Consider the following 26,489-nt stretch of genomic DNA (forward strand, 5'->3'; position numbering starts at 1 on the left):
TAATAAAAATAATGTCTCCCATTGTGACTAAATCTCATTCTATAGCAAACATTTATTTAACATTCTTAACAATCTGACCAGAGGTTGGAATCTGTATAGGGGTGGGAACAAAATCGATTCCTGTAAAGTTTGGAAGTAAGTTGTGAAAGTCTTTTATTTTTTATACTCACATCTGCTCTCTAGATTGCCTACTTCTGAACATTTTATTAGATGCCAATATGTCATTAGCAAAAGGTTCTATTCTCAAGCTTTGATATTTTTATGGTTTTTACATTCCTTCCAAACTCCTACAAGTTAGAATAGAGCAACTTAATTTTGGTCTACTTTGAATCCCTAAGAAGGGAAAAATGAAAGAGGTGGTAACTTGCACTTAGGCTCTCAAAATCATTCTCAAAACCAAGGCATGAACTTTTTCTCTAAACTGATTAACTGATGCTATTTCATCTTTTACTCAAGTGGCTCCACTATTATATATTGAAGCAAAAGGCCAACTACAAGTACAACAGCTTGTTTGGCTTGGAATGAAATGGTTAGTAGAGAATCCTAATTCCATTATATATTCTTGTAAGCATTCCCCACAAAAATGAAAAGCACTTATTCCTTCAATGAAATAAAGGTGAAGTATCAATATTTTCATATCATGAAAATGACAAATAAAGTGGGAATGATATAGTAGTAAAATATATCTCTTTACTTTTTATTCAGTCTTTTATGAACTCTGAAATACATTAGAGAAAATATACACCATTTATTTTTTATATAAAAAAAAATGATTTCATTCCAGTTTTCTATGAACTCATAAACTTCCAAACATGATGAAAATAACATTTGGGAAACTGCAAACTATCATTCTTTCTATTATTTTAGCCAGTCGCTTGGGCACTGAGCATGACTACGATATTTGACACCAAAACTTCAAATTTTTGCTTCAACTAACTTCCAACCATGATTGGTCAGCAAGACTACCTCTTGAGATCCAATCTGAAACCTTGTGCAGAGAGAACCACTCTACTGCCAATAGATGCCTCTTTCCTTTGATCTGATTGGTCCTAGGTTGAACATTTTGAGGTAAGGATTTTGAAGATAAATAAAGTGGAGTTCATGGTAGGTTCATGTGAAGGTAATAATACTCCAATCACAACTTAAAGCCTTCACAAGTAATAAAAAAAAATAGAAAAAAAGCTGTCCCTAACATTGTTCTTAGAAGAGAGCAAACTCTGAAGCCAACACAAGATTGAAAGAAAAAATGCCACTATTAAAAACATGCACCATCAGAAGACGTGAGACAATTTACCAAAGAAAGTCCATAAATTCTTAAGAGTTGAACAGATCAGTCACAAAGGGAGAGTGGAATAGGCAAGAGATTTAAAAACTCAAATTCCTCCATATATGAGAATAAGCATTTTCTTATTAAATCATCGAGAAAGTAATACAAGACCTTTTTTTTTGACAATATGTTTTTGTTATTGCTGGACATAAAGTGATAAAACAAAAAAAACAAAAAAATATTACCACCCAAAAAAAAAAAAAAAAATCAGTGACTAGTACCAAAACTGTCGTTAATGAGATTCTAATGCTGTCAAGCATTAAAGAGCTTTCTGAAGGGCCCATCTTTCCGATCTTTTGCAGCTTCAGTTAAAGCGAGGAACCTCTTGAACCCTGTCGTAGCTGCACCTCTTCCAAGTGCAGCAGCTCTGGCTAGCACATCCTCTCGGTAACCAATTAGTCCAACTGAAGCCGGATTGGGTATTGCAGGAGATATAGGGGCAGGAGGGGCAGCTGGGACAACTGATGGTACCACGGAAGGTTGTGTGATCCCTGGCCCATGTTTGTTCAAGTCATCTAGTATACTTTGCTGATCAGCTTTTTTAAGGCCCTGCAAATGCCATGCAAAAATTAATTATACATAAAAGCAAAACTCATTTGAGGTATATATTTAACTCCAGCACCTACCACTTCTAAAGAAGTTTAAATATTTTTGGTAAATTGACCAGCATAATTAAAAGACAGTGGGGTACACAAATTCAATTGTTAACAACATGTCCACATGAAGATTGTTTAATGTACAACTTAGACTCACGACTCAAGGATTCAGAAAACCCCAATAGTTTCACAAGTCCATCAGTAGTCTTATTGAGTCACCTCTCACGGCTTTGACCTATCTCCATTCAAGTTTTTTTTTTTTTTTTTAATTATTATTTTTGGTTGGGGGCAGCTGGTGCTTGACACTGTACATGAGTTAACCAATCATTCAGCCAGCAGTGTATGACTAAACCATATATTGAAGAACAGAAAGAATTGACTATAACCTTTAGCTCCAGAATGCGCTGAAACTCCATTGGTGTTCCTTCCTTCTGGCAGCAATGCACGATATGTGTCCGCCACAGAATCAACTGGGGACGGTATAACCTGAACAATGAATATACATAAATTCGTATCAGAAAATAAAACTAAAACTTTCCAGGAAGCAAAATATATAACCAACCTTCAGAAGTGCTTCAGCTTTGCTCATCTCACGGCTTACAAATTTTGAATAGCTAGCAGCACCTGATGTCTGTTAAAAAGGAATACCATGAAATATTTAACAGGTTTGCTTTTCCTAATCGGAGACAATAAATACACTCCAGCAAACAATCATATGTAGTCAAAGAAAACACAGCAAATGCATGCAATACGTTGATGTTTATCCGATAGTTGAAACCAACTGTCTAGAATAGTTTGCAGATGGTAAATGATACGTTTTCTTGTCCATACTTATAAAACATTCATGAATATTCAGTGCTGTTACATCCAAAATTACATGACTAATATTAATCCAGTTGTTCCAAGTCAGCTGCACGAGTTTGCTTGCCATTTCACTCAATCAGAGGCCATGTTTTTAAATGAACGAGTACAAGTGGAGTGGATGGATTGGTGTGGACAGCCGCTAAGGGGAAAATTTGAACTATAGATAATCTCTGTAAAAGGCAGTTGTGTGTGGTGGATTGCTGTTGTACATGCAAGCTGAGTTGGGAGTCTGTTGATCATTTGCTGCTTCATTGTTCTTTTGCTCATGATGTGTAGTCTACGGTTTTTGGCATGTTTGGGAGCTTGGGTTATGCCTCAGAATGTATTGGCTTTGATGGAATGTTGGAAAGAGGGGTTTTGGTCAGCATTGTTATGTGGATATTTGGGATGCTTTTCTCTGTGTGATGTGGACTACATGGAGAGAACGGAACCAGTGTATTTTTTAAGGAGTTGAGCACTTGATTCCAGATGTGAAGCTGTTATTGCTACGGATCCTGTATGACTGGATGGCTGTATTGAGTGGCCATTCTTTTTCTAATCTGCAGGAATTCTTAGATTTATGTTCTCTGTCTGGATTTTTCAGACCCTCTGTTCACTTCCCGTGTATAGTGGATGTAATTTTCTATCTCCATTGAATAAAGATTTTTACTTATCAAATAAGAAAAGGAATAAGTACAATAACCAGTCAATCTATACTATCAATTTCCTGCCCTTTCACTAGAGTACACAGAATTTCCAAATGAGAGCTACAATGCTTAGCAGCCAAATTTAAAAAATCTGTCAACCTCGCAAAGATAGAGTTGGGCATCTAGAATTATCTGGATTACAATGTTGCCCACAAAAGTGGATAGTTGTAATGGAATATAATGGAAGCAAATTTAAATCAGAATATCGATTAGATTTTATAGATTCTGTAGTAGTCAAAATTTATTAAAACATTTTTCACTCTAGAAAAGTGAACATATAACAATATGATATTTAATTGGGAAAATAATAAAAGAGAAGGGTTGAGTGCAACAAACATAAACTTTCTCACCAAACATGAATTTCCATATCTATCATGTGGGAGAAATACATGAAAGCTATTTATAGAAAAGCAGTAACTCACTTGTCGACCAAGTGCAGGAATCTCTAGAAGAATTGTCTTTACCGCTTGAGTGTCCAATAGCATCTGCAAAAACATCAAACCATTCATTTACATGTCAATTACATAAAACAACCACAAGATTACGTTCAAGAAAAAAAATAGATTTTTTTGTTTGTTGATAATTTGATAGTTAGGGAAGGGGGAATTTGAACTTTTCAAAAAGCTTTTTATCAAAGATACAAAGGACATTCTTCTCATGAATTTGTTCATACTATTGAACTAAGAATTTTAAAACAATGTAAAAGAATGTGAAGAATACTAAAGGTCTAGGCAAGCAGCTCCAAATTAGGCAATTCACAAGTGAAATACATAGTCAGCATTTTTCTGGTAATTTGAATGATTTATTTATTTTTATTTTTTATATAAGTAATAAACTTCATTGAAAAAAGATGTAAAAAAATAGAGAGGAATGAAGCACACAGGCAGTGTGCTAGAGGCAAATAAGAAAACAATGAAAGTACAAAAATCAAGCATATCAGGAAAAGAATTGAAAGTTAAAACACCCAAAACATTTTCCCTTTCAAACAAAGTCTAAAGAAGAGAAGCTTCAACTCATGCATCGATCTTTCATTCCCTTCAAAGGTGCGTGTATTCCTTTCCCTCCAAATGACCCACATATGACAACAAGGGATCATTCCCCAAAGCGCCCTAGTTCTGATTCTATTAAACTAGCCAAACCAACATGCTAGAAGTTCCACAGCACTACACAGGATGGCCCAAAGAATCCCAAATAGTGAACACCATATTCCACAACTATTGAGCTACTGGGCAGTGTAGGAGTAAGTGATAGCAACTAAAATATTTTAAGAAAAATAGAGACTGTTATGCATAGTGCATCACGCGCAATAGTAGAAATAATGCAAACTTCAAAGTGCACATGTGACTCACGAGTAGCATATACCCTGAGCATGAGGAGAACCTCCTTAGAATTAAAATTTAAGGGGCATCATTCATAAATAACCCACCAGCCAAAAGATATAACTTTACTTTCCTTGAAACAAAAGGTCTTTAAAACAAGTCTTTCTTGATGCCAACACACTTTATCAAAACAGAAACAGAAATAAATAATGAAAATAGTCCATACCTGTTGGGCTCCAGTTTCTGATATGTGCTTGCATTTAAAGATGTTTGCATAAAATCGAGGACCAAGAGAAGATGCAAGCTGCATGGAATAAGAAAGAAATTAGAATATTGAGCCGACAAACTTGAAAGACAGATTCTTTGAAAGAGCGTAAGCCCTTCAACTGAATAGGCACAAAGTTTAGTAGTCAACTAAATATTGCACAATCAAGGATGCATAAAGCCTATAGAGGCATGATCTTCGAACAAAACACACAAACCAGAATATCTGATTGAACTTGGTAAGATACAAGGTAGGACATTTAAGTTGGTTGTACATATCCATATGGTACCATTTTTTTTTTCTTGATCAATAGATCAATATGGTATCATCTTCTTTTTTAAAAAGAAATAATTTATTATTATTAGTAGTATAAATAAGTTATCATTTATCAATAATAGAAAACATATAATAAAGCTATATGCACGATTCTTAAACTTCATAAGACCAAGATCTACGCTGAGCATCAAAACCTAAGATGTTATCTTCTTCCTCATAATCACCTTGTCTAAGAAAAATTGGAAGTAAATGGGTGAAAGAAGGCTTCCAAGTACAGGAATGCTACTTGTGAGGATCATATTTATGCCATTAACATACCTGCAAGAAGGTGGATATGGTCAACTGTCGAAAGTTGTCAGGCACTGTAACTTAAGGTTCAAATTTTCATTAATGTACTTACTCTGATTGCTCGCCTACGCTTTCAAGGATACCCCACAGAACACACATCATTGCAGCCATTTCAGCATCAAATTTAGTTTCCAGGCCATGCACTAGGGTTACCAATGCTCTTGTTATAACCGAAGAAAACTCATCCTGCACAATATAATTACTCATCTAGAAATGAAGAGAAGAACATCAATAGCATAATTTATTTATGGAATAGTGAGTACCTGCACTTCTGACATATCCACTCCATCTGCTAATTGAGAGTCGATTATTTTTGAAACACTTTCCGCTAATTCACCAGACTGTCAAAAATAAATCCCAAGTTTTAATGACTGCACATCAGCATTCATAATATCTAAAAGTTTATACAATAGAAGTATATGGAAAAAGTATACAATTAGCCACTACTAAGCCCCAGGAATGTGGTGTCCTAATTTCCATGGGATTATGTCATATCATATGCATTTCCTGGAAACATGCTTGCAGCTCATAAACTACAAATTCAAGGCTTTGAATAAAGGTTCCAAAGAGGATCTTCACATGAATTTAAAATTTTGAAAAGATAACCAATTTACAGTGTGAGAACAAGCAGTATCATTAAACTATAAGTTAGTCTTTATAGAAATCAAAGACAGATTAGTAGTGTAAGAAAAGAAAATGGTTTTGAGGAAACATGATGAATCTTGAAGGTTGCTTTTTGTTTTTTAAAGAATCTTGATGAGTTAAATTAACAGTTACAAAATCAACGATAGCATACATGCATAAATTAAGATGACATTCAGCAATTAATTACAAGCACCATGAATTCAGGAACCAACTTACTGTTTTATGACAATATTCAGCTGAATTTACAATATAACAAATCACCATTTCATCCCTGTCAGAAGTCTGCTTGAAATAATCACATGGGTAACAAAAGATAAAATAAGTCTCTGTTATAGAAAATAAACAAGTTTTGAAACAATCATGAAGATAAATAAGGTCTGCCAATACCTTTATCTGTCCATCCATACCCGTGGCTGCAGCAACAATCCCTGTACCACCCCTGGGTAGTCTTGCAAAAAGTTTTGTCGCATATGCTTTAAGAATTCTTTGAAATACCTAAAGTAGAAAAGGGCACAAGGTTATATTCCATATATATATAAACCACATATATTACCATTGTAATAATAGAACCATACCATTCCAGTCTCAGTTGCACTTAATCTGAGATCATTTCTATGCATTGCTTATTAATTTTGTATCTAGAGAAAAAATTATTTGAAATTTGGATATATTACTCATATATAGGCTGTGCGTGTGCGCGTGCACGCGTAAAGTATTAATGAATTTCTTTTTCCTGTCACTGCACCAATTTCGGTGAAGATTCAGTTTTATAACAAACATATTTGAAATAGAATTATTTCTTCTGGTTAGTTTTAAACATCCATTAGCAAATATCCTTATTTACATGCTACCAACCCAAACCAGTAATATGATCCATGAATCTGTATAAGTGTGAACCTCTTAACCCTAAGACACGCATGATTGTTGCAAACTGGTGAATTAAAGCACCACGCTTTTGTGCTTCAGGAAACAGCCACGATGCATGGGGTCAGTAAGCATAGACAAAAAAAAGCAAGAGCGCATACACGGCACAAACATGGAGATAAGCAGACATGTTTTAGTGCTTTTGGTATGAGAGTATAAGCATTTTGGAACCAAGAATGGCAAATTAGAATCACTGCTTTTAAACTTTCCATGTCTACAAACCCACTAACACATCAAGCATCCAGAACTGTTTCCAGATATCTTGACGTATAAGTTGCTAATGTATCTATTAACACTTTTTTATCAGTAGCATAAGAAATTCATTTAAAAATAAGATAAGTTGGATGAGGCCCAAGTACACAAGGAGTATACTACAGGACACTTACAGAAAAAGAAAGAAGAAACCAAGCAGGTCAGCCAAGATACAAACTATCAAAAAAAAGACAAAAGATCAGAATCAATGGCAAGGGACTGAGAATTAAGCTGTTCCTACTCAAATATATTGCCCAATGCCCACCATTTGTGACCTGAGCAGTATTACCAAGCATTCGGTCTTCAAAAATGCAAAAATTCCTCTCTCCAAATAGTCTACATCAAACAAGACAGAATAGCTACCCAAATTTTGAATGTTCCTTTTTAGCACATAGACTGGTCCAGCTGATTAATAGATCCGTCACTCTGCTAGGCCTCATCCAACTCATACCTACAAGGCTCAAACAAAACTCTGTGGCCACTCTACAATGTAGGACTAGATGGCCCATAGTTTCCTTGTCAGACTTGCACATGCTACATCAATCTGGAATAATAATGCCCCTTTTCCACAAATTGTCAATTGTTAAAGAGTTTTTTTTCCCTTCACTATGACCCACGTAAAAAACCCGACATGAGGAGAATTGGCTCACCATATTGTTCTCCTCCTTTTCTTATACATTTGATAAGTAATAAAATTTCATTGCAAATTAGAGGAAACAAAAATACATGGGACCAAAGCACACAGTTAGTCTGCTAAGGAACCAGCAAACCATCAAAACTAAAGAGTATTGGAAGTACAACTATCAAGCAAATCAGCCAAAGAATTTTTTAAAAAATTAGCCCACTCAAGCAAAGTTGGGAGGAAAAAAAGCTTCAAATCATGGATTGATCTCTCACTTCCTTAAAAGGTGTGAGCATTCATCTCCCAGCAAATACCCCACATAAGGCAATGAGGAATCATACTCCAAATCACCGCAGATTTACATTTGTTACATTTTCCTACCCAGAGTTTCACTATGCCTCTTGGCATAACCCAAGAAACCCCAATTAATGAAAATTCCAAATTGCACGGCTCTCTAGCTAGAGGTCAATGTAACAGTAAATGATCAATTGTCTCCCCATCTTTCTTAGACATGCAACACCAATCTATCACAACTATCACAACTACTTGACGCTTCCTCAAATTATTGGAGGTCAAGATTCTCCCCAAAGCCATGGTCCATAGGAATGGACGTATCTTAAAAGAATACAAATCCGTCAAGAAGAATCCCAGAATTCCAACTCTTAAGATTTCACTAAATTTAGTCTTAAAAGTGGTTTTCATCAATATTTGATAATGAGATAAAATATTTATATATATATATATATATATATATATATATTTTACTAGGAAACCCCTCAAGGTATGGGCCAATGGGACCACCCTTGAGGGGCAAACCCCAGATGCCTGCACACCCCCACTGGGCATGCATTAGGTAAATCGTGAAATGCCTCAGTTAGGAGACGAACCAGAGACTTCTGGGTTTATAGTTAGTCCAAGCACATAATCATAATCATCTAAATTCTTAGGATAACTTTCAAAGATATTTTTTTAACATGTAAGTTACACATGCATCAATGGGTGTTGAAACCATGACCACTCCCTCCACCTAGAACTTATAATGGGAGGAGAAGCTAGTTGAGCTAGAGGCCCTAGAGCCCATTGGTAACTTACAAAGATAACCAAGAAAAGATGAGCCAAACTCTTTATAAATTATAAGTTAAGCAGACACTTGGGGCATCTAGTACCCATGACCTCTACCCTCATCATATGATCCACCCTATTCTGTGTCCTTATCCTAAGGGAGTCATAAAGAGCACCTATTTTGTTAATAAGAGAATACTTAATTCATGCTTAGCAAAAATAGAGTACTTAATTCATGCTTAGCAAAAATAGAGTACTTAATTCATGCTAACCACGACCACAATTAAAATATAAAAAATAATTCTATGTGATGATGATTAACATCATTGCAATAGAGTACATACCAGTCTTGACCAAAAAAAGAAAAAAGAAAAAAGAAGAAAAGGACAACAGACCGCAAATGGTACCAAAATAATAAATTCAAGAACTCACCTTGAACAAATTAAATAATGTCTGGTTCTTTGTTAGAGCACTGCATCTCTTTAAGCTCCTCTTGATTATAAGAAACAACTACAAAAGGCAACAAAGGTATACTATCAATGCACAACAAAAAAACTATTTAGCTTTTAAGTCTACTTGCCTATCAAGACAGGACATGCTTTTATGGATGCATCCAAAACAAAAGGCATGAAACGAATTGTCTACTGAGTCTACAGGTTATTTTGGCAAAATATGAGGATCTAATCCATTAATGGTTAGTCCTTCTGTCTTTGATCTTTTATTTAACAACCTGAATAATCAATGTTGTTCTAATCCATTAATATATCCATCAAAATGATGTTGTTATATTGCAGCAACTGCACTGGACTATAGTTACTACCATTGAGAAACACCCAGCATTTTTTTTATTTTATTAGTAGCACAAATTTTATTTAAGGAGAACAGCAGGGGGTATATGCAGATTTCTCCTAGATGTTACAATCTAAGATTAAAAAAAGAAAGAAGTCCAAGGAAGAGTTACAATGAAGGCTGTCTAGAACACTTGTCCTGTCAGATTTAGATGGTGTGCTTTTTGCATTTTTATTATTATTTAATAATACAGTGTCAAAACATTTGCCCAATTATACAAGGTATCAATGATCTTAAGATAAAGACTTAAGTGGTTCCAATTAAGCTCAATATTGTTAAAGTTTTGATTATTACAGTATCACCAAAATGTCTACATAATAGAAAATGGGACTGAACTCTAAACCTTGCAGCCATCATCACAGCAAAACTTCCTTTCCTAGCATGTAAGCACCTCCACAACTGTCTTAGGCATTATCCAATGTACCACAAATAAGGATGGCACAGATGCTACCATACAATTTAGTAGGATCACAGGATGTGATCTAAAGAGGATAACATTTAAAAAAAAAAAAAAATTATAATGCAATGATTAAGTGACGCAGGACAAAACCAAAACAATGCAACAATAAAAATGAAGGAACTGAAAAATAAAGGATAGAAAACCTAGAAGTCAGCATTGACTTGTTTGAGTCAGCACCAAGCAATAGAGAAAAAATCTCTAGAAGTCAACACCTAGAGTTGGTTGGAGTTAGCTCAACTAGTAACGTCTCTAGTTGTTGAATAAAAGATCTGAAGTTCAAACCCTGCCTATACCAAAAACCCATTCTTGGCCTGATGATAAACCCTATTTCTAGTTGACTGGGGAAACCCTTATTCTAATTGGTTTAGGGTTTGGGAAATCCCACTTATTGGATTACAAAAATAACCTCTATTCCAAGTAATATAATACTAGAAGCTTAATTACCTAAAAAGACCTAAAATATAATTTTAATTGACCAATAAAAATACAATTTACTTAAAAACTTAAATAAATCTAGATTAAATCTTACATAGATCTAAATGGTCCTATCTTGTGTTTTGGAATTAAAAAATATATTTAATTTCTTCATTGGGTCAATAGGAATCCTTTTTAATCTATTCAATCCATGATACCTTTCCCAATGTCTTTATTCCCCCCCTCATCCGAGGCTCAGACTTAACCCCATTTCCTTCCATCTTCTAGGGTTGACTTCAAATTGAATCCAAAACCAAAGGAATTGGAGAAATTGAAGCAAACCATGAAATCCTAAAAAGGGAGAAAGTCACTTGCATTAAGAAGCTATAAATGCAGCGAAATGAGCAGCAATCGCTCATTGTGCAAGCAATCATCCTAGGTGACAATACCTGTCAGGGTGCAGCCATGTGGTTGGAAGCTTAGGATAAACTATAGACCCAGACATCCTAGGTTCAATCCCCACTAGGAGTTCCCTTAGATTACCTGATACAAGAATCTAGTGGGTGGGGTCATGTATTCATAGTTTACTCCCTAGAGGTGGGCCCCAAGGGCCCTGCCTCCATGAGGTTCCACATCATAAAATAGATATTAAACAAATTAATCTAGATTAAAATAAATAACTTTGTGATTCCCTTTTCAGTAGGTTTCACTAGAATGACACCTGAGTCCACAATTGAATATAGATCCAACAACCAGAGATCTACCTGAAGTTTAAGGGAGACTACAAAAAATATAAAATAGCTATAGAAATTGCTCAAAATTGAACAGTAATTATAATCTGAAGTAGTGGGCCTTGGCTTTTAGGTCTCTCCAGGGTGTGGATCCGCTGGGCAATGCCTAGAACAGTAATTGAGGTACTCACTGGGATAGGAACTTCAGGAATCCTATAAGAGGCAAATTTGGAATGCTGCTCCTTCATGCATTATGTCAATTTCAATAATGACGGAAAAAAGTCCCATTGCTTACCTGCATGCTACTTGATAATACATTATTCTGACTTCCCTCCTCAATATCCCACGTCTCCTCCTATTAAAAAAAAATTAAAAATTAAAAATCAATAAAATAAGCACAAGAAAATCATAGAATGTAGTGAAAAAGTAGTACAATCAAAATACCTGAACTAGTTTCTCTAGATTCTCCATAAGTGTCTTCTCTTCCAGTTCTACATATATTATCAAGTGGGGTTCAAAGCAAGATGAAATAATTCCACGGAAGTTGAACTGCCAAATTAGACAGTGCAGATAATTCTCAGGACCTATGCTTCATCTGTACTAGCTAAAACTGAGAAAGAAGACCAAATCTATAATCTCAATAAGAAGTGCTGAATTAAAAGACCAACAAGAATACCCTTGGAAAGAACAGAGGAGCTATAATAGCAAAATTCAGAGAAGACCATCCTAGATTAATCCCACTTGCATGATCTATGTTGTTAAAAAAAATATTGGCATGTATGAATATCCTTTCCACAATAATTACTAAGAACTACAAATTAGAACATGACACACCCAAGCACTTAGACCTATTTTAGTACATCTAGTGCTTTAGAGCTTCCATTGGAAAAGCAAATAGGAATTAATTACCAAAGCATTGCAACTGTAGTGACTATATCATAATGTGATAAGGTGTCTTCATTAACATCATAATAATGTAATATAAGGAATTTCTTTCTCAAAGTCAAGTTTTGTGTTACTTGTTTTAGAGAGATTGCAGGGCTACTAACCATGCACTAGGAATGTAAGTAGCTAGGTTAGAAAATCCTATCCATGATTAAAATCAATTGGATGGATACATACTAAAGAGGTGAATATGACTGAACAAACATTCAAGCTGAATGCGGCACTTAGATTTGGAGACCTCAGATATGTTTCAGCTATATAGCAATGCTTATACTATCAATAAATTACATGCAAGAGCAAAGATAAACAGATAATTATACCCCAGCTCCAGGCACTGACAGATCTCTATTCCGATCATGTTCCTGTCAAAGAAATATCAAAAGGAATAACGGGTGACAATATATTCTAATATTGTTTCAGATTTTTACTAAACAAACTATACACAGCAATAGTAAGCAATTTATTATGCATACTTCAGTCCCACTGTCTTGATGTGCAGCCAGTTTTCTTTCATACTTCTTTCGAATATCTGAAATGCTTTGACTAGAACTTTGGCCTGTACCAATTTCCTCAATCTCATTACCTATCTCCCTGCTACGAGTTCCTCCCCCAAATTTCTCAGCCAATTCATCCTCAAATTCTAGAGTACGTTGTAGTGCCTAAAACAAGACCCCAGCATGGAAAACGTCAATGTAAGAAAAAAGACAAAAGAAATTAAAAATGATTATGGGACAGGTTGCAGTATACAATTTATAATGAACGCTTCATGTGATATTTATCATTACAACTATCATTTTAAGCAAAACTGATGGGGAACAACTTGGTTTCCTAGACACAGTGCCCTGTCTTGCAAGGAAAGTGAAGAGGCAACCTCTGTGTTCCTTGTGCATGGAGTAGTCTCTTTGCAATAAAATGCATCTTTATTATCAAATAAAGAAAGTGAAGAGCTGAAAAAGGATGAACAAAGGGGAGAGAGAAATAGAGAGGGGGGGGTGGGGGGTGGGGGGGGTCCATGTGAATCTTAAAAGGCCAACTTTCGATTCATTTATAACACCACCAAAGAACAAGTTACAAGCATTTACAATAAATATTGTTTCTCAGGCAAATACTCAAGTTAATTAGGTTGCAGCAGTTCAATAGAAACTTTCTGCCCATCTAAGGTTTCCATTCCATATAACCTCAACAACAGAGATCACCTAAAGCACCTTACTAATCCAAACTTATTGTTTTCTTCCTTAGCAGTTTAAATTGGGCAATTGATCATTTGAGTTTGTTGATGGTAGGACTAGTAGAAATTTATGTTCGCTTTTGTAATTAGTTGGTCTCGTAGAATCTGTGTGGGCTTTTGAAAATTACTAGCCAAAGAGTCCATTTTTATCCTTCCTTGACTTTTCCTTCCAAAAGGGAATTTACTCTTTCTCCAACCAGTTTATGATTATTACACAAAAAACCTATAGACAAAGAGATGTCTCAAGCATGCATCTTCATAGGAAGCAAGTGCTTGGCAAGTACAGAACTAGGTTCAGTATAGTTCTCAACTACTCCAGAAAAATAAACTAACTTAATTTTGAACTGCTACTTAGATTAAAATTCAGTTTTTCTAGACAAAATAACAAATTGTTAAGTGTTTAATAACAGTTTTGCAAGATGTTAGTGATTTGTTTTAGTTCTGCATTTATGTCCTTCAATAATTAATGTTGACAAAAGATGTAACAAATACAACTTAAAACTAAAAAGTACAAGGAACCTCATATGGGATAGGATCAATAATCCTAAATCAAAATATTCGTGGTTGGTACTGAAAAAATGATAGGTACTCTAATCAACTTTGCAACTTGCGAATGCTCTATCTCAATGGCACCTCCTCCCCTTGTAAGAGCAAGGTGGAGGTAGGAGTCATAGGTTTGTAATTACCAATAAAGAGAAAACAAATAAGGCTGCAACTAGGCCGGTTGGTCCAGTTTGGAGGCCAACTCAAGGTTTTAACCAGGCACACTTTGCTTGGCCAAGCCAGCCTGTCCTTTAGCCCATTCCACGCAACATGAGCCAGCTTGCATAATAAGTTGGGACTGGGTTTGGAGTTGGGCTAGCTTCTAATACTAGGCTGGGTTAGGTTGATCTTCGGGCCCAGTTGGGATTGGTTTAGGCCAAGCTGGAACTTAAATCCAAGCCAAAATTATAAATTACAACATAAATTTTTATTCTGTTAATAAAAAGAATTATAAAACTAAGACTGATTTACTTTGAAATTGATTGGTTTAATCATAATGAGAAAACACAAGTTTAATGACTATCAAAGAATTGCAACTATATAAGATTAACTTTGATATACTTCAAACACAAACCTTAAACAGAAGCATCATAAACATGAGATTCATAGAAAAAACCAAAGTTATACCGTTGTAGAAATAGTAAAAATATCTAGATATGAAATATAAACAAGCCAAACTCAGGCGGAGAATGGCTGCAGAATCCAGGCACAAATGGGCTTCCCTCTAAACAACAAATATTTGAAAGGCACCCCATTCATGCAAGGCAAGTTAACCACCAATTGCTCATGGCAATGGAAAGGAATCCTTCATTCCAGATTCATCATCAAGAAAGGTATATGCACCAAAATTGGTAATGGTAGACACACACCTATTCGGGATCACCCTTGGATTCCCTCACTTGATGGATTCATCCCAATTCCAAACCCGGCACAACCAAGCTATGACATCCATAGAGTGTCCGACCTCATTAACCCCAATTCCTTCCAATGGGACAGAAAATTTCCAGTATTCGACTCACAAACAGCCAGAAAAATCCATAATATCCACATTTCCCCAAGACAATCACAAGATAAATTCATTTGGGTCCCAAACAGTTCAGGAAAATTAAAAACAAAATCTGCATACCTCACCTTCCCAAACCCAACTCCTAATACTACCAGCCCCCTCATATCAAAAGATTGGAATTCTCTTTGGAATGCAAAAATGTGTTAGATTCAAAGTGATTCTTCAGAAAAATAGCATGGGACATTCTTCCCACAAAAGCCATTCTTCAACTCACATTACATCCAGGGACCAATCCAGCATCTTCTGCAAAGGAGAAAGCAAGATAGCCTTCCACCTATTCACACAATGTCCATTTGTTCAATCAGTGTGGCTCTCCTCTTCTTGGCCTCTCCACCTGGATCATGCTCTGCTAAATCCATGTACCCTCCTCCCTCTCTTTTGAAGAGGCCCCAAAATTTTTACTCTTTGCAGCTGTTATCTGTGACCAAATTTGGCTCCAAAGGAGCAAGCTTAACAAGAGTCCAATCACTCCCACCCCATCACCCCACCCCCTCCAGCCCCCTCCACCAGCTTGCACAAGAGATAAACAAAAATTTTCTCTTCCACATCCAAGCTTGGGAATTCGCAAACAAGCAAAACACAAAACCACCTCATACCCCTTGGTCCCCACCCCTTCCTGGCTGGTTAAAAATCAATCAACTTTGATGCAGCAATTACGCCAGACAATCTATTCCTTGCTGCAGTGTGTTGTGATCATTTAAGGAAATGTATATATGCACGGACAGGTATTGAAGTCAGTGGAGATCCATTAAGGGTTGAAGCTAAGGCTGCACTATTAGCAGTCTCATCAGCACATAATTTGGGTTTGGACAAGATAATTTTTGAGGGCAACGCTCCTTTCATTTTTTGCTCTTTTCAGCTGTTGTTAGACAAGCCAATTGTGCTGCCAATGTCCTTGCTTCCTGGGCTCCTTTTTGTAATATTTTCAAGGCCCTTCTCATCTCCATTCTTCCTATCAACATCTTGGAGGCAGGGAGGGCAGATGGACCAAGCCCTGAACTCTTCTGATATCACTAATACTCATCATTCAGCAAAAAAAAGTATTACACCAACTGATTTGGCTAAAGGACTATGCTTATGGGTTGAACCAACTGCTGGATTCAGGTTCAAGGACCTCAACTCTAACCTAGATGGAACTTATTTCTGGCTTAGCCCAAGTCAAACCTAACCTTAAAAGGCCCCAAACCAAGCTGCCCAAGTTTGAATTAGCCAGGGATTGGTACAAGCTAGCTTGCCCAATATGCACCCCTGCGGCTTGTAAATCTGCAATGGTATTGTCAAAGAATAATTATGGATGCAAAGAAAAAATATTTTAGTGAGGCAAATGCTGCATAAACATCTCAAATATATAGCCCAACTGGCCCCAAAAACAAATCATAAAAATTAAATTTCAACCGCAATGTCAAAGAATTCTTAAAGTGCATTCAATGAAGATTTCTAGTAAACTAATCAAATTATATGCAAAGGTACAACGAATATTTCAAATTCCATTTGAGAACCAATTTTAAGACGAAGTTGAGTTGCAAGCAGCAGTAACATAAGGTGAATCCAAAAAGGATGCGAACCAAAGTTGTAGAAGAAAACATGATAGAATATCATTTAATTAAATTAAATCCTCAGATGCATTAAAGTATCTGTAACAATTAGTTAAAATGGCACTTTTACAAATTAGAACACATTCATTGATTAAACTATGTAATACAATCTTATACCATATTTCACTCCTCAAGTAACCGTAAAAATTAAGAAATAATTTGTCTGCCTGTTCAATATGGATTTTTTCAAGTGGTCAAACCTTAAAATTGATTAAATCTATTATTTAAGCTCAAGATAGCATTTGGTTAGTCTAAGGATGTCTTAAATTCCTTATCGAAGAAAAATGGAAAAATATATGAAAAGATTAAATTTATCTAAAAAATTGAGATATCAATAAACTCACAACCAGGTTGAATAATTGATTAATGAATAAATCAAAAATACCTTGAAAAATAAAAACAAACAGGCAATAGTAGTATTAATTATGCCCATCAATAAAAAGTGTTTAAAAATATGGCTTACCATCAATAATGTCCCAACATCTGGTTTTCCCTTCATATTATCAAGGATCTCCTCAAGTTGTTTCCTGAAAACACAACCTTTTATCACAAACTAGGTTCTACATGATTACCCTAGAGTAGAGATCATTATCTGATAGTCCTCAAAAGCCTAGATGTAGTTAATATCTTGAAAGCATGAGTGTAAAGGATGGATTATTTTCACAAGTAAAAAGTTTTTATAAAAAATAAGCAATTACCTAGTGTACACAGGGTGTGTACAGTATACATAAGGTATCCATTAAAGGCATAACAGGAATAAATTACAAATAAAATGATACCAGAATAAAGGAAAATTACAAAGGAATGAGTAGTACTATGAACCAAAATATGACACCACTCATATATTGATCTAGTAAACACGTTCAACCACTGAATTTTTCACGTCTTCAAAAATACAATGATTTCTCTCCTCCATAAAGTCCACAACAAGCGCAGAGGGGCTATGTACCAAACAAAAAAATTATTCTTGCCCCAACCAGACAGGTCACCCACATTTCTTGGCATTGCCCATTGGATTCCAAATACTGAGAAAACATGTCCACAAAGCATATGCAAAATCACAATGCAACATCAAATAGTCCATGGACTCCCCACTGTACCTACACATGCAGCACCAACTGACTAATGTAGTGGAATTCAACCAAGTATACGCCCCTCTCTCTATAGGTAGCTCAATTAAGTTATGTTCTAAGATAAATTACAAAGTACTGTCAAGTTCCAGCCCCAGCCTAGAGTCTCCGACCAGAAATTTAAACGGTTCTTGAACAACCAACCTATTGGCGTTTTGCCTAAAACACTATCTTTAAGGCACCCCCCTATTGATGTTGATTGGTGCTAAAAATAGCCCTCCCTCACTTAACAACCAGACTGAGTCATGTGTTTTGAACCGTTGCTTCCGTAATAGGCTGGTTATGGGCTTTAGTAATTACAACTACGGTTCTGGGGACCCAAAATTTAGCAGTCACAAGCCTGTTCCCCTACCTCAGTACGAATAGTTTTTGCCTTTCAAATTTAAATTCCAGATCCTTCTATCGTACCTCCATTCTTTGCCAAAATCTCACAAGTCATACCACTAAATCTTCCTTTGATTATTCCCTCCCAAATTTCCATTCCTGCCTTGATATGGGTTCCCCAAAGTTTTTGCCGTTGGTTGTGACGGGTCACCATTGTTTCCAACTTGCCTCCATTAAGTCTTTCTTCTGCCATACTCTCCTTGTTTGGAGTGTGGCTTTGTTGCATTTTTCTTGTTTTTCTATTACTGATTTACTTGATAATTGTAATCTTTGTTCTTGATTTTTGCCCTCACAGTACATCTCCAATGTAGTCGGGTTGGCTTCTTATTTAATAAAAATTTTCGTTACCATCAATAAAAATTAATTTGTTATGCTTCCCTTCGGTGGTTGTGCCAAGACAACAAAACCACCCTAACCTATACCTGATCTCCCTGCTGGAATAAGCAAAACTTCTTTCCACAAATCTACCTTTGTTGCATGTCCGAATCAGGATATCAGTTGCCCAGTATCAGTCTCTGAAATTGTCTAAAAAACCTCAAATGGTAGAGCATTTACATTGTGAGTAAAAGGTAAAGGGTGAAATTTTATATCAACCAGTGTTGGTAAAAACCCACATAAGAGAAACTAAAGTGAAGAATGTAAATGAAACTAAATCTGAAGAAAAAAAAAGGAAACGACATGCTATCCACTACATTACAATGAAAAAATCTTACCTCTAATTACATGTTATACTACAAGCAAATGGGACAAAGCATTTAGTTTGCTTCATGAAAATGGGTCAAAAGACTCAGAACTTTGTATAAATATGCGGTGACAACTGAACACCCATGTTGATGTCCAAACATCACTTTTCCCAGGTTTTGATATTTTAAAGTGTTCTCTTCCAAATATTACTCAAAACTGCTAACAAATTTAAAAAGGTTCTGGCTTTTATGGTAAAGTTTGGAAAATCATGAAAGTTATTGAGCTATCAATGATGCACTCAACTCATGTTATTTAAAAAAAATGATTTGATGTCAAAGACGCATAGATGCCATACCTTGTTTTCTTACAAGACTGGATACAGAGGCGATAAGGAACATGCCATGAAGGAGGAAAGATCTTCCAAATTTCTTCATTTGTTCTTATTCGGCGCTTTATTCAGGCATATCTCCTTTCGGTTTTATCCAACTTAGCTAGTTCTAATGATATAGAAAAATTGAAAAGTTCAAATAAAATGAATATCTGCAGTGATTTCCTCATAAGGAAAGCATAACTATAACTAAGTACGAAGTAAGACATACCAGCTCCTTCAAAAAAATATTTCATTAGAAGTAAGCTCCCGGCTGCAGAAATTGTTTACCAACTCTTCCCTCACCGATGGCTCCAAAGAATCAACAACCAAGCAAGCATCAGATAGCTGCTGCAGCAAATTAGTTTCTTCTGTCTCTTTTCCAGTACCTAAGCTGAGATTAAAACAGGAACAGAGGAGGACCTTAAAAAGTACAGATAGCATCTGTAGCAACAAAAACTAGATGGATTCCTGGGAAATTATGTTTATTTAAGACGCATAACGAGGAGATGATTCCAAGAAGACACTTCAGAGAAAAACTTGTAGCACTAAAATTGCTTGTCAATATCAATATCAACTGTGGATGTCCCTGGAGTTGACTATCCCTCAGAAATTCTTTCTTTCATTAGCAACTTAAATGAAATATGAATCTATTAATCAGAGTGGCTGTGTGCACATGAGTGCGTGTGTCTTTCCATTTTATGCTTCCCTCCTCTATTATCTAGTTTAAGTAGGTCGAAATAAGTATATTCTGTAATAAGTGAAGATTTTGAAAAATGCAAATGACAAGAATGCAGCTCTTCTAGATAAAACTGGTTCTTAAATATGGGAAGAACCATAAGGACAAATTACCAGGAGAAATCAGAAAACACATGTGACTTGAGAATTTGCTTGATATTCTTAAACTTCTCTCTGAGTTCGGTGATCTTTGGAATATCTCTATAGGCCTCAAAGTGACTACATAATTGGTTCACAGCCTGACCAGCATCATGAACCAAAAATTTTAAACTTTTTTTGAGGGAAAAAAAAAACTTTGTATGAATAAATACTGATAACATCTTCATAAATGCGAAAATTTTATCTTTAAGACAAACACAAATTATAGTGTTTGCTAGACCACTTTGCTGCCTGCTGCAAACCAAGCCTGGAGCTTCTAGATTAAACCCCGTAAAAAACATTTAATTCCATGACTACAATTCCTATTAGACTAAATGTGAGCCATTCCTGCAACCTTTACTACATCAAAACACAACCAATTACTCCAAATACAATGCTGAAATTCAAATTTCCTGAGTCAATTTAAGAAAAGCACAATCTGTCCTGCATCATATAGTCTGTTACACACTGACAATAAACCAAAAGGTTGATAACCATATTTCCAATTCCGGCGGGAAAAAGAAAACTTAAGTTTTTGACATTGAAGTACCACAAAATAATATGCCCTTAGAGAGTGGAAAATTACCAAGCTAGAGTACACCACAAGAGAAAAGATTAAAGAAGTATCAAAAGAAATCTTTGGCCTACAGTAGAGATGACAACAAATCTACTAACAAATAGGGTACCTCCAGTTGTGCAGCTGCCTCCTTATATTGTCGTTTTGAAGCCATAACTTGAAGCTGCTCTACAGCAGAGACTATCATGGCATGTAAAACAGTGTTGAAGTAAGAACTTACAAATGCAAGCACCTTTTATTTATTTATTTATTTTTGGGGGGGGGGGGGGGAATCATTTTTGGATAAATTATAAAACTTCATTGAAAGGAAAAATTAGAAACAAAGAGCCAAAGCACATAGGAAGTGTGCTGAGGAAAACCAAAAACATAAAAACAACAAAACTAAGATGCATAGAAAGTACAGTTAGCAAGCAAATCAGGCAAAGAAGTAAAGTTGGAAACACCCGATGCCTTTGTCCACCCAAGTAAAGTTTGGAAGAAAGGTAGCTTCAGCTCATGGATTCAATTCTCCTCCTGCCAAATGCTCCAGATTAGGCAATGAGGGATCACATTCCAAATCACCCCATTCCTATGCCTACTAAACTTACCTGGCCAGCTGGTTAGAAGCTCTAAGACCCCACTGGGCATAACCAAACAAACCCCAAACAGTGTAAACACCATGCTCCACATCTCTATGGCTACAGGCCAGTGTATAAGTAGGTGATTACAGGTCTCCACAGCCCTCTTACAAATACAACACCAATCAATAATAACAAGATGACGTTTCCGTAAATTATCATTAGTTAAAATATGACCCAATGCCATCATCCAAAGGAAAAAACTGAGGTTGGCACTTTAGGTTTCCACAGAGTCTTCCAAGGAAAAGACAATTGAGAAGGGGATAGTAAGACTTAATAGTAAGATCAAACCTCAAAAACCCCCCTGGGAAGAAGGTTTCCAGCCCAACTTATCCACCCCCTCCCCTTTCCACACACCAGAATAAAGTAGATCCATGAAAGAGAACCGATTCTAACTCCCACCAATTGGTTAAAACTGACATTCCAATGATAGCATTTCCCTAAGAAAGATATTAACTCTGGCACTGAAGCATATATATTATGTTTAATACCATACAACCTGGAAAGTTCTCCTTTAGAGGTGGTCCAGCACACCAATAATCATGCCAAAACTTAACAGAAAAACCATCCCTCCCCCCCCCCCCCCTCCATTTTGAAGTGGTTCACAAACATTCCTAACCAACCAAATGGTACTTAAATTCATCTCCCATCCCTCCCCACAAAAAATACCTTTGTATTGCAACTGCCTTTACATTTTCTTCCTAATAAAAAAATTCTTTTTTTATTTTTTCTATTTGATTGATAGAGTTTTATTAATTTTTTTCCATTAAAAAAGATTTATGTATCTAACTCAAGCAAAACACACACACACACACAATCCATAATGTTTCAATCAGACAAGCTTAGTAAGAAGAAACCCTAAAAACTCAGAGGAAAACTCCATGTACAAAACATAAAAGGATATCAGAGTCAAATCTAGCATGGTTAGACGATGAAGAGCTGTAATTGTAGTTGTTACATGCTTCTTTGCAAAGTCCAACTTTTTAATGTCACGGCATATTTCTTGGACCATTGTTTCACTTTGCTCAGCTTTGCTTTTTATTTCTCGGATCTTATACGTGAGTTCCTGTTTGACAGAAGATAGAACGCATATCAAAAAAAGGAAACATAGACAGCCCCAAGATAAGACAAGAAATGAAAAATACAGCATTACTAAGGCTTAATCATGTGAGTAAAGCAAAATCTTAAGGTTGATAAACTTCATCAGTGCAACCAATTTTGGTAATAATCTGAATAAACATTTAAAATTTCAAATCTAAAAACCAGACCTCCACTGCATGCGTAGCAGCAGCAAGATCTTCCTTTGCTTTGGTTCCGGAATTACTCTGAAGTCACAGTAGCCAAGCCATCAAAAAACTAAATAAGGTATAATCATGTTTTTAAAAATTGCATGAACACTTTGCAGTTAGATGAAAATAGTTGCAACTGAATTTATTGCCCAACTGATTAAAATATCCTAATTGAATGATTCTGCGAATTCCACATTTTATATCTTCTTTAGAAGTCTAGAATTCTACAGAAAAGTGAGTGGCATCCAAAGCCTCAGCTCTCCGTATTAGAAATGGCAAAGCCCAAACGAGAGTGTAATGCAGTTTAAATACTTTTGATAATTGATAGATCTTCAAAAGACAAACATGAAAAGATCATGACCTGTTGACGAACAGCTGCCAATATTCCAGAATCCACATGATTAATCTCACTTTTTATCTTTTGCATGAGTGGCTCAACAACAGATAACGATGCCTCTGAATATTCACCACATTTTAAAATGTCAACATGATAAGCATCAGATAAGGATACATATATTAGCTAGAAAGGATGTAATTTTTTATTATTATTATAAGTTAGCTAGATATTATATAATAAAGATCTCGAGCATGAAATGAGTCCCAAAAATTAAAAATAATTCTTCATGTATGCAAACTTAACTAGTAACAACATATACTCTGTAAATTCACTAACAATTTCGAACAATGAGCAACTCCCACCTGGTAGTTGCAAAATTCCATTCAACCGACCAACCCATATCATGTTTTCAGGATGATAACTAGGAATACATTCAGAAAATAATCCCCAAATTATCTAATATTAGAGATTTTCATATTCTTATAGAGGCCATCTATTCATATATATGTAAGTGAATGCATTTTTTACTAGCCTATGCTACATTCTGTAACCTGCATACATCCTCTTTTCTGGTTTGTAATACATATGCATAACATAACAAGAGGAACAAAATTTAGTACGCACACACACACCCAGCAAACCTGTAGGGAACATCTGGTTGATGTATTCCAAGGTGCTTGACTTGTCCATCTTTGCTGGTAATAAGAACTGAAAAATTCCGTGTAAAAGCTTGCCCCCTAAATAACAGTCAACACAAAAATACAAAATTTTAAACTCATTTCATTTTGGCATCATATGTGATAACACATCCACTTCTCTTTCCCAAATGATGCACCCACCTTTCAAGTGTTGTAGACTTGCAGTGTTAATCCCACCCACTACCTGCCAAATCCAATTATTTATTTTTGTGATGCATGATCTCTTCTCTCCTTGAATAAACAAAATGATTTTGTTCATATAGGGTCCTAATTGCATGTCGCATCATTCCGTATTTTATTGAGAGAGATTCATATGGGCAACAAGGATTCGACACAAAGCAAAGTTGCACCCCTCTAATTTACACAAGGAAAACTTGCTAAATGCTCTAACATCACACTTTGTGTAATATATATATCGTAGAGAACCTTTCTAAAGAAGAGTCCTTTAGACTCACCTCTAGCCAGTAAAAACTTACAGAGAACTGACCCCACCAGCCAGAACTAGTTGATGTAATCAAGGGCACTCACCCCTGACAGGCTAAGCATTTTATGCTCATGCCCAAGAACAACAACCAAATATATATATATATATAAGTTAATTCCCAAGCATTGGAATTAAGGAAATAAAATTGATGCCATGAAACCGTGTCCAAATCATCTATCCATACAACTAAAACTTGTACCACTTCTGATTTTTGGTTCAACCAAATCAAATTGGTGCCCATACAACCCAAAGTAAAAATCTATAAAAAGAAAAGCTTGTCAGCAATTTAAAACAGACAGAAATGCCTACTTTCTTTAAACACAATTCAAGACCCTTACATTAGCCCAATTTCTACACTGCCCAAGCATTTACACTTAGAAAGGAAGAAAAAAAAAGTTGCATAGTTCAACACCAATTACTATATTGAAATTGTCCCAGTAATGCAGCAGCTTAAAATTGATTAAATGGAAGTGGCATTTGTGAATTGTGATTCAGTTCTTGGAGCTAAGTTTGACTTCATCCAAAAAAAAAAACCCAGTTAAGGAAAAATAGTTGTCTATGGATTAAAAAAGCGAAAAGTAGAAAATCGAAAGAGTGATAGTGAGTAGATCTACAACTGTAAACAACAGATCACAAATAATATAATTGAGGTGTGAGCAAGAGAGAGAGAAGAGAGTAGTACCTGCAACGACAGGACAGAGGGAGGAAGTTAACGTTGTCGTTGGGACTGAGAGAGAGAGAAGAGCAGAGAATGGAAACCAATATGTGTTTCGTTTTTGTTTTTGTTTTGGGTAAATTTCATTAACCACCTCGAGCATTGGCTACTATCAGTCACGTTCAAGACATTTTAAAACTAACCAAATTGGTCCATAAGCTCAAATCACCATTAGAGATTTTCTTCCTCTCTCACTCGGCCTTGTCTCTTCTCTATTTTTCTACGTGACTTTCTTCCCTCTAAACCCCTCTTAAACCTTAATGGCCTCTTTGGAACTAAAAAAAAAAGGAGAAGAGTAGAGTAAAGAGAGAGAGAGAGAGGAATTTAATTACATTATTTGGAAGTTTTATAAGGAATGAGGGGAAAGAGTTTGGAGGGATTTCAACTACCTCTAACCCTACATTTTTAATTCTCTCAAATTGGAGAGGTTTGAAGGGAGAGTAGAGTAGATACATTATTGACCAAATAAATTACCCAATTTACCCTTTCTAAATTAACAAAATTACAAACCGATTATATAAATAATTTTTGTTTGTTTCCTAAAAAAAATTAAGGGAAATGAAAAAAAAAAAGTTGAACCCAAATGGTTTAACACTACAAATGACAAATCTTCCTAGTTTCTATCTAATATTTTCTCAGCAACCAAATAGAAAAGAGAAACCCAAAACCGAATACTACGCAAAGTCTCTAATTACATAGATCCAAAGATCCAATACCCAAAACCGAATATTTTCTTCATTTCTTTTTTCCTGAGCTCTGTGAGAGTTCTAGGGTTTGGAGAGAGAAAATGAGTTTGTAGTGAATATATAATTTCATCGGTGAGGATGGTTGACACGTGTCGTGAGGAAGAAGAATCGTTGTCGTCATTTTCTTCACCGTGGTGATCGGGGTGGTGAGAACGAAAACAACGTGGGTTTTTTTGGGAGGTGGAAATCATGGATTGCAAAGTCTGCATGCTTACATGAGATTGGTGGCCGATGAAAGGTGGAGGTGGAGGTCAGATCGGAGGAGAAGGGTTGAGCCTGAGCCAAGAGAGTGAGCACGATTTGGCTTTGACGGTTAGTGATTTCTTGGAGAATGGAAGCGGTGGAACCGAGTCTTGGTGTAGCAGTGACAGCGATTCTAGTCTCTCCGATCTCTCTCTCCTCGCCGATAAAATTTCGATATCTCTCTCTCTCTCTCTCTCTCTCTCTCTCTCTTTGTTTGGTTGCTCATAAAATTTTGAATTCTAATTTTACTTTGATGTCATATGATAGATTGAGTTTTAATTTGGTATCAAAGCCATGGATGGTAGATGTATGAGTTTTATTTCTT

At 35.8% G+C, this 26,489-nt stretch overlaps 1 pseudogene; it reads right to left on the reverse strand.

The window, feature by feature from the left end:
* Positions 1-1,388: 1,388 nt before the first annotated feature.
* On the reverse strand, positions 1,389-25,418 carry LOC142617549 (vacuolar protein sorting-associated protein 53 A-like; annotated as a pseudogene).
* Between the last annotated feature and the right edge of the window lie 1,071 nt (positions 25,419-26,489).

The sequence above is a fragment of the Castanea sativa genome, chromosome 11, assembly GCF_040712315.1.
Source record: "Castanea sativa cultivar Marrone di Chiusa Pesio chromosome 11, ASM4071231v1".
Taxonomy (NCBI): domain Eukaryota; kingdom Viridiplantae; phylum Streptophyta; class Magnoliopsida; order Fagales; family Fagaceae; genus Castanea; species Castanea sativa.